Source organism: Oratosquilla oratoria, chromosome 17 (genome assembly GCF_046742065.1).
Source record: "Oratosquilla oratoria isolate Oo_2021 chromosome 17, ASM4674206v1, whole genome shotgun sequence".
NCBI classification, from domain to species: Eukaryota; Metazoa; Arthropoda; class Malacostraca; order Stomatopoda; family Squillidae; genus Oratosquilla; species Oratosquilla oratoria.
In genome coordinates, this window is record NC_134793.1 from 34,409,746 (window position 1) to 34,424,745 (window position 15,000).

General features: G+C 37.7%; 1 protein-coding gene across 1 annotated transcript in view; it reads left to right on the forward strand.

Moving 5' to 3' along the window:
* The first annotated feature begins 904 nt into the window (after nt 1-904).
* LOC143034604 (uncharacterized) overlaps nt 905-15,000 on the forward strand; it is an 85,458-nt gene continuing 71,362 nt past the window's right edge. The window contains exon 1 of the mRNA XM_076200908.1: nt 905-1,091. The gene's annotated coding sequence lies outside the window, so the exon portion shown is untranslated. The remainder of the gene's footprint in view (nt 1,092-15,000) is intronic.

Consider the following 15,000-nt stretch of genomic DNA (forward strand, 5'->3'; position numbering starts at 1 on the left):
CGGGATTCGAACCCACATCTGAATGCGGGATCAGCATGCTTACGATTACGTCACTAGCGTCACCATTCAAGCATAAAAGAAAATCATTAAATGCGCAGCATGACCAACTAATCCTTCCGCCCCCCCCCAAAAAAAAATGAAAAACGATAGATGCTTCTTCAATGGCATCACACTCCATTCAGAGTAAAGAAGTTCGAAAAATTTAATTGGGTCAGGTCACGCGCACGTATGTTTTACAATTAGCGCACATTAAGTAAAAAAAAAAATGTACGCACACAAGGTTTTCAAATTATATTAGAATCCATTCAATAAAGAAGTTCCACCCGAACATCAACTTATAAATTCTCTAAAAATATGGTAGCTTGCCAACCCTCAGACCAATAATTGGAGGTAATTTGTAATACAAATTGATGTGTGTGTGTGTGTGTGTGTGTGTGTGTGTGTGTGTGTGTGTGTGTGTGTGTGTGTGTGTGTGTGTGTGTGTGTGTGTGTGTGTGTGTGTGTGTGTGTGTGTGTGTGTGTGTGTGTGTGTGCGCGCGCGCGCACACTGCATTGTCGGCCAAATGATAGATTCTCACTAGCGCTGATGTTAAGGATGTCTGTGATCACAAAGGTTCCAAAACATCAATGTGAATAATCGTATTGACCAATATGTGTGAATAGTATTGTGATGTTTTTTGCAGAAACAGAAATCTGACAAAAGAAAAATATATTTTTCTTGTATTGAGCAATCATTCATCAATAGGAAATTAAAGTCACAACAAATTCCAAGACTGCAACCACATATCATAACAGCAAAACGGACAAGAAAACTGTTGACAGGCATCGCGGTACGATATGTTTTCCCTCATCCGCCCCCTCCAACCACGGTAGACGAAGTATACTAGCGAGAACCTCAGTCAACGTGGTCAGTGCCGCTGAAGCAGTGACGAAGGTGGTTTATATGAACTGTCCGCCCGCGTTGTGTTTCCCCCAGTGTCCCACGTGTTCTTAGGGATGTAAACTTTTCCCTTATGTGGCTCTTTAGAGAGAGATACAAAGTGCTTTGCGTGTACTTGACTGAAGTGGTCTATGATCGAACTTTAACCAAGGTTAGTGAACTCAAATTTAATTATTACGTTTACGGTGGAAGTTAATTTCCCCCTTATGATGTGACATGACTCGCGAGGATGGGCGACTAAGTAAAGGTGATATTCAGGCTTATAATATAAAATATTTGGCATTAGTATACGAAGGTATATTTCAGAGCGATTTTCACCTTTTTTAAGACACAAAATGCAAAAATAAAAGCTGTTTGAACCAACGAATTATATCATTACTATTTCAGTTTCATTTCGTATTGTAACCATGATGCGATTAGAGAGAGAATTTACTTATTAAATTTGAGAGTATGATACAAATCAAACGCGTTTTCTGTTTTATTTTTTCTTCTTTTTTCTTTTTCTTTTTTTTCTTTTTTTAAGTTGCCAATAACCAATTGTCCGGAGTTTTCTTTCTAGATTTTTTTTTTTTTTTTTTTTTCGTTATCGGGAAAAGCTTTATGACTTTGTCTAGATCCTTCGTCCATGTCAAAGAGTCCGAACAAGACCTCAGACACGTCACTAATCGTCTTTGTTTACATCAAAATTAGTTACAAAACTCGATCGTTATGGTGCTGGTTAAAGTCCTAACTAACTCGCTCCCCTGAAGTCGGTTTATGTTTTGCGTTGCAGCAACCCCCGGGTAACTCACGTTAACTCAGTTTAACTCAAATCAGCGTTTACTGAACGCTGTCGTTAAAGGATTTCTAGTCCTATAGGGCGAACAATGAGACAGAAACCACAACTTAAGAATGTCAGCGAAAAATAATAAATAAATAAATAAATAAATAAAAACAGATTCAGATTGACTTGGGCTATGAATTGACTTTGCAACAACGTCTTCGTCTGTGATCCTTCTGACCAAAATTCTTTAAGTTTCCAGAATCACACAAATACGTAAATTTAACATGAAACTTGGGTTGTCCAATCTCTTCTAACCTAACACGACCTAACCTAACCTGACATATCCATTCCATAGGGAAAAATAATAGATCTTTCAAATGCAAATAAGAAAGAAGCTAAGAATGTGTTTGCGTGATGCTGGAACAGAACCTGGAATCCTCATCGTCTGCTGGAGAGAAGGAAGAAAGCCTTGAATGTAAAGACTTTGTAGAGGTGCACCTTGGCCTGAATCTAGACCAATGGTTCTTAACCTTTTTCAGTGCCCTTAGTATCCCTTGATTAACTCAAAAAATATTATCTAACCTCCATCCAATATAAATACAATGCAAATATACGAAAAGGATTAGTGATAAAAACCTTGCTGAGAAATGATTAGATATATTCAGTTACTGAACAAAAGTTGTTGTTTTTTTTCAAATTAGAAATGTCAATTACTAGGCTATAATGAATGTGCATTATGCTTTTTCGTGGTAGATATACAGTACCATGCACTGAGGGTATCATGTCTCGTACCCCCCCCCAGGGTTAAGGCTTCGTACCCCTTTGGGAGTAAAGGTATACATACATACATACATTTACCAAAGGCTTTTTCCCCCTTACACGGGGGGTAGCCAAAAAGAAAAAGGCATAGAAATCACTCCCACCCATTTCATTCCCCATGTATTCCATTCCCCTCCACCCCCTCCCTCCCTCCTATCTTGGCACCTCCTGGGTAAAGGTACCCCCAGGTTTAGAACCATTGGTCTCGTGTCACGCAGTGTTCAAGGCTTTGTACGTAGACTTAGGCTTCTCGAGGGGGGCTAAACTCCCAGTTTATAGTAGGAAGCCTTTACCACAGGAAGACTACCGAGACAGGTTTACAAGGAAAACTAAAACTAAAACTAAAAAAAAAAAATTGTGTTGATGTGTAAGCTATGGAAGTACCTGAAGACCAGGAACTAGAGGCGAGAAGGAGGAGAGTAGACAGAAACTTCCAACTCTTTCTGTAAGAAGATAGAAAAAAAGATTATATGTTCATGGAACCGAGATGTATTCCCTTTAATAAAGGGTTAAAAGGTGGGAAGGATGCGAAATAGGCAAGCTGGCTTACAGTGGTATTCTTAAAAAAAATCTTTCCCTATATATAAATCTTATATAAATCCTTGAAAGGGATTTTTTTTAAGAATACCACCGTAAAAATCTTACGGTGGTATTCTTAAAAAATATTTCCTTATATATAAATCTTATATAAATCGTTGGAATGGAAAGAATTTTTTTCAAGAATACCACCGTAAGAATCTTACGGTGGTATTCTTAATAAAATTCCTTATATATAAATCTTATATAAATCCTTGGAAGGGAAAGAATTTTTTAAGAATACCACCGTAAGAATATTACGGTGGTATTCTTAAAAAAATCTTTCCTTATATAAATCTTATATAAATCCTTGGAAGGGAAAGATTTTTTTAAGAATACCACAGTTAGTCTTCATTTCATTGAACATCAGCTTCTTAAACATTCCTGTGAAAGACTCGTTTCTTCTTTGTGACTGTCCTCACTAGCCCTCGTTCATCCCGTCCAACCCTACGTCCTCTGAAGAAGGCTAAGTTGAGCTTAAATCAGGATCCTATTATCCCTAACAAGGCATACGAATGTAATGATAGCATTAAACATTCCTTGTATATTATACATATGTACTTGTAGTATTGTATATTGATTTTATTATTGTCATTTTATATTTATTTGCGCCTTTTTGTAGGAGAACCACGACGAATTATGTATGTTTTCCCGCGCTAAGCAAGCTTGGCGTCAGTTAATCTTGGTTTTGCCTCTAACGTAAGCGCACGTATTGCCTTTGTAGTGCTGTACAATTTCTAAACACGAGTAAGTCTTTTACAAAAGTTATTACGTCATGTGTTCTATTGCATTTACTTGCACCCATGACGTAATAACTTTTGTGAAAGACATAATCGTATGACTTCTTAGGGTTAGTGGGTAGGGACCCACGGAAATTGTATCTGTACAACTTGTAATCATTAAAAAGAAAATGAGCGCCGATGGACAAGTTCCACAGAGATTAGACCCTGCTCAACATCGAATGGTCAGAACCAAAGAAACCATCCGTAAGAAAGTAATCAATACAGTAATCAGCGTCATCTTCAACAAAAATTTTAAATAGATAAATAATTGTGATGATGATGATGATGATGACTAATAATAATGATAATAGTAATAATAATAATAATAATATAATGATGATAACACCAATAGTAATAATGATAATAAAAAGGAAAATTAACCTCTGCCTCACAAACACACATTCAAAGAGAGACTACAAGGGTGAGGGAATATCTTGCAGGATTCGAACTCGGATTCTTCCTTCCACCGTGGACCAAGTACACTTATCACCAGACACCACCACCACCACCCCCACCCCCGCGTCCCTCAACTTTGGAATGGAAGAGTTTATTGGAAACAGGGGATGACTTCTGACGGGAGATTGTATCAACCATTGGGTGTGAGATTATTGATTGTGTGGATTACTTGAACGTGCAAAGGAATGGATCGCCCTCACAACCTCCCCAGAAGGACACCACGTGCCCACTATCAGGTCACGTGAGGAACGACGCCTCGTGCCCACCATCAGGTCAAGTAAGGTCATGTTAAGAATCATCCCTGAATCGTAAAAAAACCCTGGAAAGGCTGGGAAATACAATCAAAGAAGACCCGTGCAGTTGAATAATTGGGTGCCTGAGGACTATTGCAATTTCTCACATGTCAAAACCGTGCAAATGTATCTCTCATTGTTGGTGTTGCATTGATCCAAACTTGTTTTTTTTTTTTTAAATCGCTTTGATTAGCAGGTGAATCACGGTATATGGAAATTGCTTAATAGCCAACGGCGGTTGTCGTATTTGCGTTGTTTCGGTTTATAGGGGGATACGGGTAACTTCAGAGATGTACACATTGAAAGGAAGGTTTCGGTTCTCACCTTGTATAGTCCTCAGGACCCTTCCCCTCGCGCCTAAGAGCCATGTACACGTTCAAACGGTTTGTCAAACCCGTGTTGTCAAACAAGTGTTTGGGTTGATATTTGGCCGTGTGAATGAGGTATTTGGTTGTCAAACACGTTTATCAAACGCGCCTGTCAACCAAATACCCAATTCGCACTGTCAAACATCACTTCAAACACTTTTTTTTTGTCAATACGGGTTTGACAAACCGTTTGACTGTGTAAATGGCCCTTTACCTTCGCCATGGTTCCAGAGGGAGTTGGATTCTTCTCATCGCGGCCATGACGTCAACTGCAAAAAGAAAATTGATAAATGTCAACAAGTATTGATATGCAATGATAGGCCTCCTGCAATTGTATTGTTCAAGTGGTATGGTAGGGGAATGCGGATGATGTATTGGGTAAGGATATTGTTTTCATTGTAGTGAGGGTGTATGGTTATGAGCGAGAAAGCACGTATACACGCACACACACACACACACACACACACACACACACACACACACACACACACACTATATATATATATATATATATATATATATATATATATATATATATATATATTCTTTTTTGCATTAACAGCGTTGTAACGTTTAATGTGACGAGTCTATCTGTGTTACGGGAGAAGGCCTTATCATCTTGCATTGCTAACGAGGCCAGTGACGTCATCGCTTCCATAACAAGAGACATCCCTTCCGCTGAATAAAATCACCTGATGTCAACAGAGACGAGAGTTGGGGAGTGTCATTACAGTTTTCAGACCTTTCAGTAGGAGGGCAGTCTTAAAGAGGAATTAGATTGTTTGATAAATAATCGTTGAAGCTGGTTTGTAGAACACAATCGTTGTAGTGATATGAGGCAATTCAGACTTTCGGTCTCAAACAAGGATAGAGAAGACTGGAAGAGACCGTAAGGCCTACACTAGGGAGTTCCATGTCCCTTACCACCTGTTATCCCTAAACATAAAGTTATCTAATCTTTTCTCAAAACAGACAATTGTTTCAATACGTTCTGCATAGTTACGAAGTCTATTCCATTCGTCAACCACCATGTTGATCAACCAGTTTTGCCTGTTTCCTTATATCTAAATGCGTCTAATATATATACATTACGACTACGAGACGCCCTCATCAGCTCAAAGAATCGGTTTAACTTAACCAGAATAGTAATTATAAAGTGCCCCAAAGGACCTCAGGAGACAGAGAATCATAAACACCAATCCCTGAGCTGAGGTCGCTTTTTTTTTTTAAAAGACAGGAATGGTGGCATTTGCAAGAACCAAATCTTTAGGGTCTGCCACTGTGCTAGACGTCTCCGGTGGAGTCTGTCTTGTTGATATGCAGAGTCGATGGAGCTCGTGTCGCGTAGTGAAGCTTCGGGAAACGAGTTGTGAGCCTCGACTTCGGATCAGTAAGGTGTCATGAAGCTCTGATGACGTGTGAGAGAGGATCGATGGCGGAGATGAAGTTCCTCAGGAGTGGAGGGGTGGGGAGGGGGGAGGAGATGCGGGGAGGATACGGATCCCTTCGCTGCGGTGACGAGCCCCCCCTCACCCCCCCCCCCAATGTCTCTATATAATTCCCTCGGCGTTAGGCAGAATATATTGTATTATTGTATTTATTTATGGACTCGTTTATTTATTTTATTTTTTCATTCATTTGTTTATTTAATTTCATTATTCATCCATTCATTGTTTATTTATTTATCTATTCATTCATCCATTAATTCACTTATTAATTCATTTATTTATTAATCCATTCATCTGTTCATTTACTTTTTCATTCGTTTACTAATTAATTTTTATTGATTCATTTATTCATTTACTTCATTCATCTATTTATTTACTTATTCATTCATTTATTCATTTATTTTTATTGATTCATTTATTCATTTGCTTATCTATTTATCTGTCTGTTTAATTTTCCTTTGGTTCTTGTTTGATGACCCATCATCCACGAGGTGCAAAGATAGTAGGGAGGGTGAGGGGAGTGGAGTGTATTTGGGGATGGAATGAGTGGGAATGGTTTTTATGCCTTTTTCTTTTTGGCTACCTCCCTTTTAAGGGGGAAAAAAGCCTTTGGTATATGTATGTATGTACTTGTTTAATATCGTACGGCTTTTGTCTTACGAGTTCGCAAGAGAACGATAAACTTGAAGTTATCTCAGCCAAACCCTTTCGTAGCGAAGTACACTTGTCTTTTCATCATGACTGCCGCCAGACGATTTAATTCATTTCCATGGCTCACCTACTTAGCAGTATATTGTAAAACGTAGAATCCCTCTCCCTCATAAAGAAATCAATAAATAAATAAAATAGATTGTCTCCGATTAAGTGATTAAGTAACAGTCCCTTCAGCCAAGAAACTATCCAACTTCAGAATATAGTCTTCTGGTCCAGACCAGAACCAAATGCATGAAGCTTGCCACTTTCGCCAACTATATATATATATATTATATTACACACACACACACACACACACACACACACATATATATATATATATATATATATATATATATATATATATATATATATATATATTATATTACACACAATATAAATATATATACAGTATATATGTATATATATATATATATATATATATATATATATATATATATATATATATTCAACTATACATGCACTTCAAAATCAACTATATTATCGCCTCAGCGAGTTGGTAAACAAGACTACATTACATAACCAAAACGGTCATAGAGGCATGTTAAACGAGACAACAAAGAAAATAATAAATAGAAGGGTCAAGAGCTTTAACAAGGGTCATACAGGTAAGGTCATCATATTAAGACAATAGTGCAGGATTCGTAATAATGGATTTAAACTAGACAATTCTAAGTTTAGATAGGAAATAGGCAAGAATTGGTTTACCAATAAAGTGATTAACGAGTAGAATAGATTGTCTTAAGAGAAAATGAGATAATTCTTATAGACAGAAATGACAGCTGGTAAGGGGCATAGAACTGCTTAGTTTAGGCCATATGGTCTCTTGCAATCTCTTCCATTATTACGTTCTTATATAACCACAACGAGGCAACAAAGAGAATAACAAAGAAAAAGTGTGAGATAAAAAAAAATTAGAAACATGTTAATATCGAGCAGCTCTGGTTCTAAGAACCTGATTCGTTGGTGTGGAACCACGTTAGTTTTGAGAACTACAAACATTACATGAACCCAAAAGGTTGATATGAATCAACAATACGCAAATAGAATAACAAGCTCTCCGAAGCGTCCCATGAGATGACCCGTCCATGTATAAAATATCCTGTTACGTTTGAGTTGTTAGCTTTGTGATCAAGACCCTGCGGGTCGAAACGTTAAAGCGTGAAATTCTCCCATTACTCCTCGTCTGCTTCTTCCACCTTCAGTCTTACTTGTAGAACCATGTTTATGTGAACTTGAATCATGTTGTAATCTTACTGGTTCTTAGAGCCTGAAGTGTCTGTCAGGAAGTACTACAATAGTCTCAAGAGCCTAAGGTAATCCTTACACTTTGGGTACATCCCTTAGGTCGATTAGAATCGAAATAGTTTTATTAATTTTGATGTCATGTAGAACCACTGGTGGTGACGTATGGAATCTGTCAGAACCAGAGAGGTTCATATACGTGGAATACTGTCACAACAGTTTTGGTTCTTGTTATAGTATGGAATTGTGATCAGTTTTAGAACTTAAAGCCTTAATATGGAGCCATGATGGTTCTGAGAACTTGAAATGTTGATACAAGCATTCTGGTTCTGAGAAACTGAAATGCATACACAGAAATGCTGTAGTTCTGGGAATTTGAAATGTACACGCAGAACTGCTGTGGTTCTGAGAACCTAAAATGTATAAACAAAATGTTGTAGTTCTGAGAATCTAAAATATATACACAGAACTGGTGTAGTTTCCAGAACTTGAAATGTTAATATAGAACCAAATTGGTTCTGAGAACTTCAAATGTTAACATAGAACCAAATTGGTTCTGAGAACGTCATATGTTAACATAGAACCAAATTGGTTCTGAGAACGTCATATGTTAACATAGAACCAAATTGTTTCTGAGAACGTCATATGTTAACATAGAACCAAATTGGTTCTGAAAACTTCAAATATTAACAAAGAACCATATTGGTTCTGAAAATTTCAAATGTTAACAAAGAACCAAATTCGTTCTGAAAACTTCAAATGTTAACATAGAACCAAATTGGTTCTGAGAACGTCATATGTTGACATAGAACCAAATCGGTTCTGAGAACCCTAAATGTTAACATAGAACCAAATTGGATCTGAGAACTTAAAATACGTCCAGAATTACATTAGCCGCAGACGTCAACATGCCAGAACCAATGTGGTTCCGAGAACCGATAACATAAAAATATTTCAGCTTTGCGTATCTGGCCCAGAACTGCATCACTGTAAACACGGAAGAACCTCAACGGGAATGAGAATCTGGAGCATGGATATAGAACGCACATCGGTTCTGAGAACCAGATATATATATCAATCTGTGCACGACTGCCAGAGGAGACTCGGGAGCATCCGCGCAGGTGTCTAGTGGCCGTTGGCGGCAGCTGTGGCCGGGAGGGGCCGGGAAGGGGGCCGGGGATCACGCTTAGGGGCAGGTGGCCGCACTTCTCAAGTGGGAACAGGCTAGACAGGAGCTAAAGTTATTATTTTGGCAAAACTAATGTTAAATGTTTTGTTCCTCATATATTCACTTTCTGTTATATCTCTTGTTAGTATAGTATCATTTATGCTGGGGGATGTGTTAGATTTAGCACAGGTATACTAAATCTAGTCACCCTGTCAAGGGAAGATGAGGAGACAGGAAATCACAAGTGTTGTCGACGCCCTCGTGAGCGCGGGCAACGCCCCACAATTGAATAAAATCATTTAAGTGATCGAATTGTATATATGACGTCATCCAATGGGTTGAAAAGGTGGGAGGGGATAGCTAAGGTTATTCTTCAGCTGGTTAGAGTCTTGTGGAGTTAGAAAAGTGTGTAAGGCGTAAAAGTCATGAGCAGAGCGCTGTTAAATTTTTACGTGTAAAGCTACCATCGAGTCGAACAACAGCAATAATGATAATAGTAATAGTAATGATAATGATAATGAAAATAATAATAATAATGATGATAATAATAATAATAGTAATGATAATGATAACGATAATAATTAATAATAATAACAACGATAGTAATGATAACTGATAATAATAATGATAATAATGATTTTAATCATGATAACGATAATGATAATAATAATAGTGATAATGATAATCATAATTATAATATTATTAATATTATCATTATCATTTATTGTTATTATTAATATCATTTATTGTTATTGTTATTATTATTATTATTATTATTATCATTATTATTATTATTATTACTATTATTAATATTATTGTTGTTGTTGGTATTGTTATTACAATAATAGGGAGGGGTGGTGAATGAGAGTGGAGTATGTGGGGATGAAATGGGTGGGAGTGGATTTATGCCTTTGACTATGGCTACCCCCCTTGAAAGGGGAAAAAGACCTTGGTGTAGGTATGTTGTATTTTATTATTATTATCATCATTATCATTATCTTCATTATTATTAGAATATAAGATAAACTTAAAATTTACTATATATGAGGAACATGTTCTGAGCTCATCATGTTAAAAGTCCATGCGGAAACTCAAACTCTAGACCACATCTATATAAAGGTCCTAGAACTATAATATGCCCAAGATTCTCAGAACCACAAAAATAAACCAAAATCTAGAAAACACATCATTCATATTATCACCACAAGCTAAACTTCCTAGAACCATACTTTGCCCAAGACTCTGAGGACCACAAAAATAAACCCAAATCTCAAAAAAAGACATCATTGATATTATCAGGAACAAGCTTAAGTTCCTAAACCCTGACTGCAACATAAAGCTGGAGGGAGGAAGTTCTGAGAACTGCACGTGTTAACTAAGCAATGTTATTGATTAATTTCATCTCTCAATGGTTGCCCTCGGTGCATTGGATTAAGCACAGATGCTTCCGGAAGCACTTCGTCTTGTCTGGAGGTGTGTGTTCGTGTGTGTGATTCACCATGGTCTTGGATCACATGTTGGACTCGTGATCGACAGCTATTTCCCTCCCGGAAGAGAGATCAGAGCTCGTGTATGACCGATCTATGGGTTATACTGTGACCTGACACACACACACACACACAAACTCTTCGCCCACGAGAGTTGGAGTAACTGCTCGTAGCGCAGCGATACTGAAATTGTTTCAGCCCTGGGCGGGATTCGAACCTACACCGCCCGTAGTGGCGGCCGCGAACGCTACCACTGCGCCATCGAGTCGTGTGTGTGTGTGCGTGCGTGTGTGTGTGTGTGTTTATGTGTGTGAATTCATGTATGCGCACGTGTGTCCGTCACATGCGTGCATACACCCAAGTACACACGCACGTACACCTGTGTGCGTGCGCGTGTGTGCGTGTGCGTGTGCGCGCGGGGTCAGAAGACATCCCCCCGATCCGCAGTCGGCACAAGACTCCATTATTCCCGGGGAGCTATTGTGCCGAATCATGCCATCACAGAGGACATGATAAGGCTCCAGGCGGCCTGGACTCGGCCGCGGGCGATGAGCGGGGACGCTAATGCTTTCTTGGTGCGAAACGACGCTTCACGCCACATGAGAGCGTCATGACGACCAAAGGCAGGAGACAGTTTAGCAATATTAATCGGTGAAATGTTATACAAGTGAGGCTGGAATGGGAACGTGCGTGTGTGTGTGTGCATGTGTGGATGAATGAATAGGTATATATGTGTGTGTGTGTGTACATACGAGTATACAGATATATATGTATATACACACACACATGTATATATAAATATATATACTGTATATACTGTATAATATATATATGTATATATATGTATATATATGTATATATATATATATGTATGTATGTATGTATGTATGTATATATAAACCGTATGTCTATGTGTTTGTACAGCTTTGTGTTATGCAATGTATTCAATCCATTAACTACTCTATTGGTAAACCTCTTGCACATTTTATTATTAATACATCTCAGTGGCATTTTGGTGGCATCTCGTCCCTACCAAGATGGAGCCTTTCTCTTCACCTTTTGAGTTTCTAACAGATTTATGAAAGTCATAAGAACAACAACCCAAAGATGACCCCACAACAGGTACACCCAACAAAAGAACGCGTGTAACCCAAAGGTTATCATAAACTCTGTTGAAAAAATTACATGGGAATAGTAATTATAGTCTATTATCCAGGCCAACCGTGGGAATTCTACGAACAAGACCAGTTAAGTGATATTATACGTCTGGCAACGTTTGTGGGAAGTTGGTATAGTTGACACTAATGTGCAATGTTTTGAATGAATTGAAACTAGCTGAGATTGTATCCACCTTCCTGTGTCCTTTATACACGTTATGTCACTTTCCAGTGTACACCCTTTGTATTTAGACCTTTTTCTTTATACTTTTCATCAAGGCACACACGTAGAATAAACACTATCATTTCACCCGTATATGCTTAATAAACAAAGAATTATATAAACAACATTTATCACCCTGGTTCAATCGGAACGCCATATAAAACATCAACACTGTTTATCGATAAACTATCTCTCAATATCGTAAAATAAGTTATCAACATGATGAGTATCTACGGAATAAACTGTCAAAATAAATAACACCAATGGACATTGTGAGTATGTGTGGGTATATTTTTCAAACATGAAATATATCCATCGATATAAACAAATGTACATCCAGAACAAGGAGTTCTGTGCGACTGAATTGATACGGATATTCGTTGGTAATCATTGCAAGGGTATTCGATTGCATTCATCACGGGATCATGAGGTATATACACGATGACGTCATTATGATGACGTCGTTCTCCTATTGAAGCAGCACTGCATTGTTAGCCTGCAGTTGGTAATGGAGTTGTCGTAATTATATTCCGTCTTGTACTAAGTTGTTATTTTGGTAACTACATTCAAGCTTCACAAGGTAACGTATGTTACTAGTTACTAGTTCTGCGGTAACCACGAAGACAGTTTTTATTTTATTCTTTTCATTTCATTTTGTTAATTCATAATTTAATGTATTTTTCATTTCATTGTCTATTGATTTATTTATCATGTTCTGGTACATTTAATGAAATTAGCCAAATATAAAAAATTATTATCTTGTTACTTTATAATCTTATTTAATTCATCTATTCTGTCGTTTATTTATTTATTCATTATGTTCTGTTACTCTTAAGGAAATTAATAGAATATATAAAAAATAAATTTAACCCGTAAAAGGTGGAAATAATTCGTATGTACATTTTCTATGCCGCCAGATGATTTTATTCAACTGGACGAGACCTCTTGATAGTGTGGCTTTCTGACGTCACCCATACGAAACCCAGCAAAGCATATAACCTCGCTGAAGTAGATCACATCACAACTTGAAGAACTGTAGCCTTAGAAGGGCTAATTAGTTCCGTAAACTTTGTAGCGAGACTGATTGATGTGGAACACTGTAAGCTTTCCTGAGCCCCGCGGCGTCAACTTAGTTGTAGTGGTCCAGTGTTTAGCGTGCTTTGCTCGTGTCTTTAGCGGTCATTCGCACGAGTTCTTCCTGTTGGCAATTCCTTCGAAGGAGAGGTGACGTATTACTGACGCAACGTCCCCTTCCCCCCATCAAAGAAAAAATAAAATAAAAAGAAGAAATGTGTGAAAAAAGTGTACTAAAAGAAAAGACTAATTTGTAGAAAAAATGAAAAAGTAAAGAATAAATAAATAAATAAAAAGAGAACAAAAGTCCTGAAGATTTGCAATTACCTTGACGAAACGTCCCTGAGTTACCGTTTTCGTTATGATGTCACACAGTACAGATTCCTTTATGTTGAGTTCAACAGAGACTCTATACGACCCAAGAATCCTTATCTCGAGTAAATAAAATCATCTGTTTATTATCATCAGACCTATCTAAGGTGCCACTGTATTGATGGGGGGTAAGCACGAGTTGTTTATCTTCAAATGAACAGATCGTTGCTTGAAATGACAAACTTGATGAATAAGGAAAAATGTCATTATAACATCACAACTTTCTTTTTTATTTTATTTTGTTTATGTATTTTCCTGGGGTCGCCAAGACATCTTGTATGTTTTTTTTGTTTTTTTTTTTTTGCAAAATTATATTGATTCAATACAATAACCATATATATTAACACATATACGATTAGTGGGGTCGCTATCATATCATGAGGATCATATTGGGGGTCGCCTGAAAAAACTCCTTCAGGAAGACTTCCCTAAGTTAATCCTAAAACCAGTGACACTATTTCTACCTTTCTCTAACTGAACTAAATCAGTATTCGTATGTATGGACTCAACTAGACCTGCACTAGGTTAGTGGGGACCCCTGTATAGATCTAGTGGATGGAAATAAAGAAATTTCTGCCTCAAAAAAAAAAAAAAAAAAAGGTGGTGGGGGAGGGGGGGGAAAGGTTCTGAGTGGTCCCACCATTTCTTGGAAAGTTTGGATTTCGATACGTCCGGCAGCCACGCGATTTGTTGCTTGTCTCGTATTGACAACCAGGAGCCGTTCACTCGTGCCCGGCGAAAACACAGTCCAGGAAATTGTGTCGTATTTCGCCATCTTTTTTTTTTCCTTCTCTCTCTCTCTTTCTGTTTATCTATCTATCTATTTATTTGTTTACCTATCTATTTCTCTCCATCTATTTAACTATTTATCTATTTCTGTCCCCCCCTCTTTCTTTCTCTTTCTCTCTCTCTCTCTCTCTCTCTCTCTCTCTCTCTCTCTGTATATATAAATAAATATATATATCTATATCTATTTCTCTATCTATCTATCTCTCTCTCTCTCTCTCTCTCTCTCTCTCTCTCTCTCTCTCTCTCTCTCTCTCTCTCTCTCTCTCTCTCTCTCTCTCTCTCTCTCTCTCTCTCTCTCCCCTAAAGAGGTTTCTTCTTGAGACGGG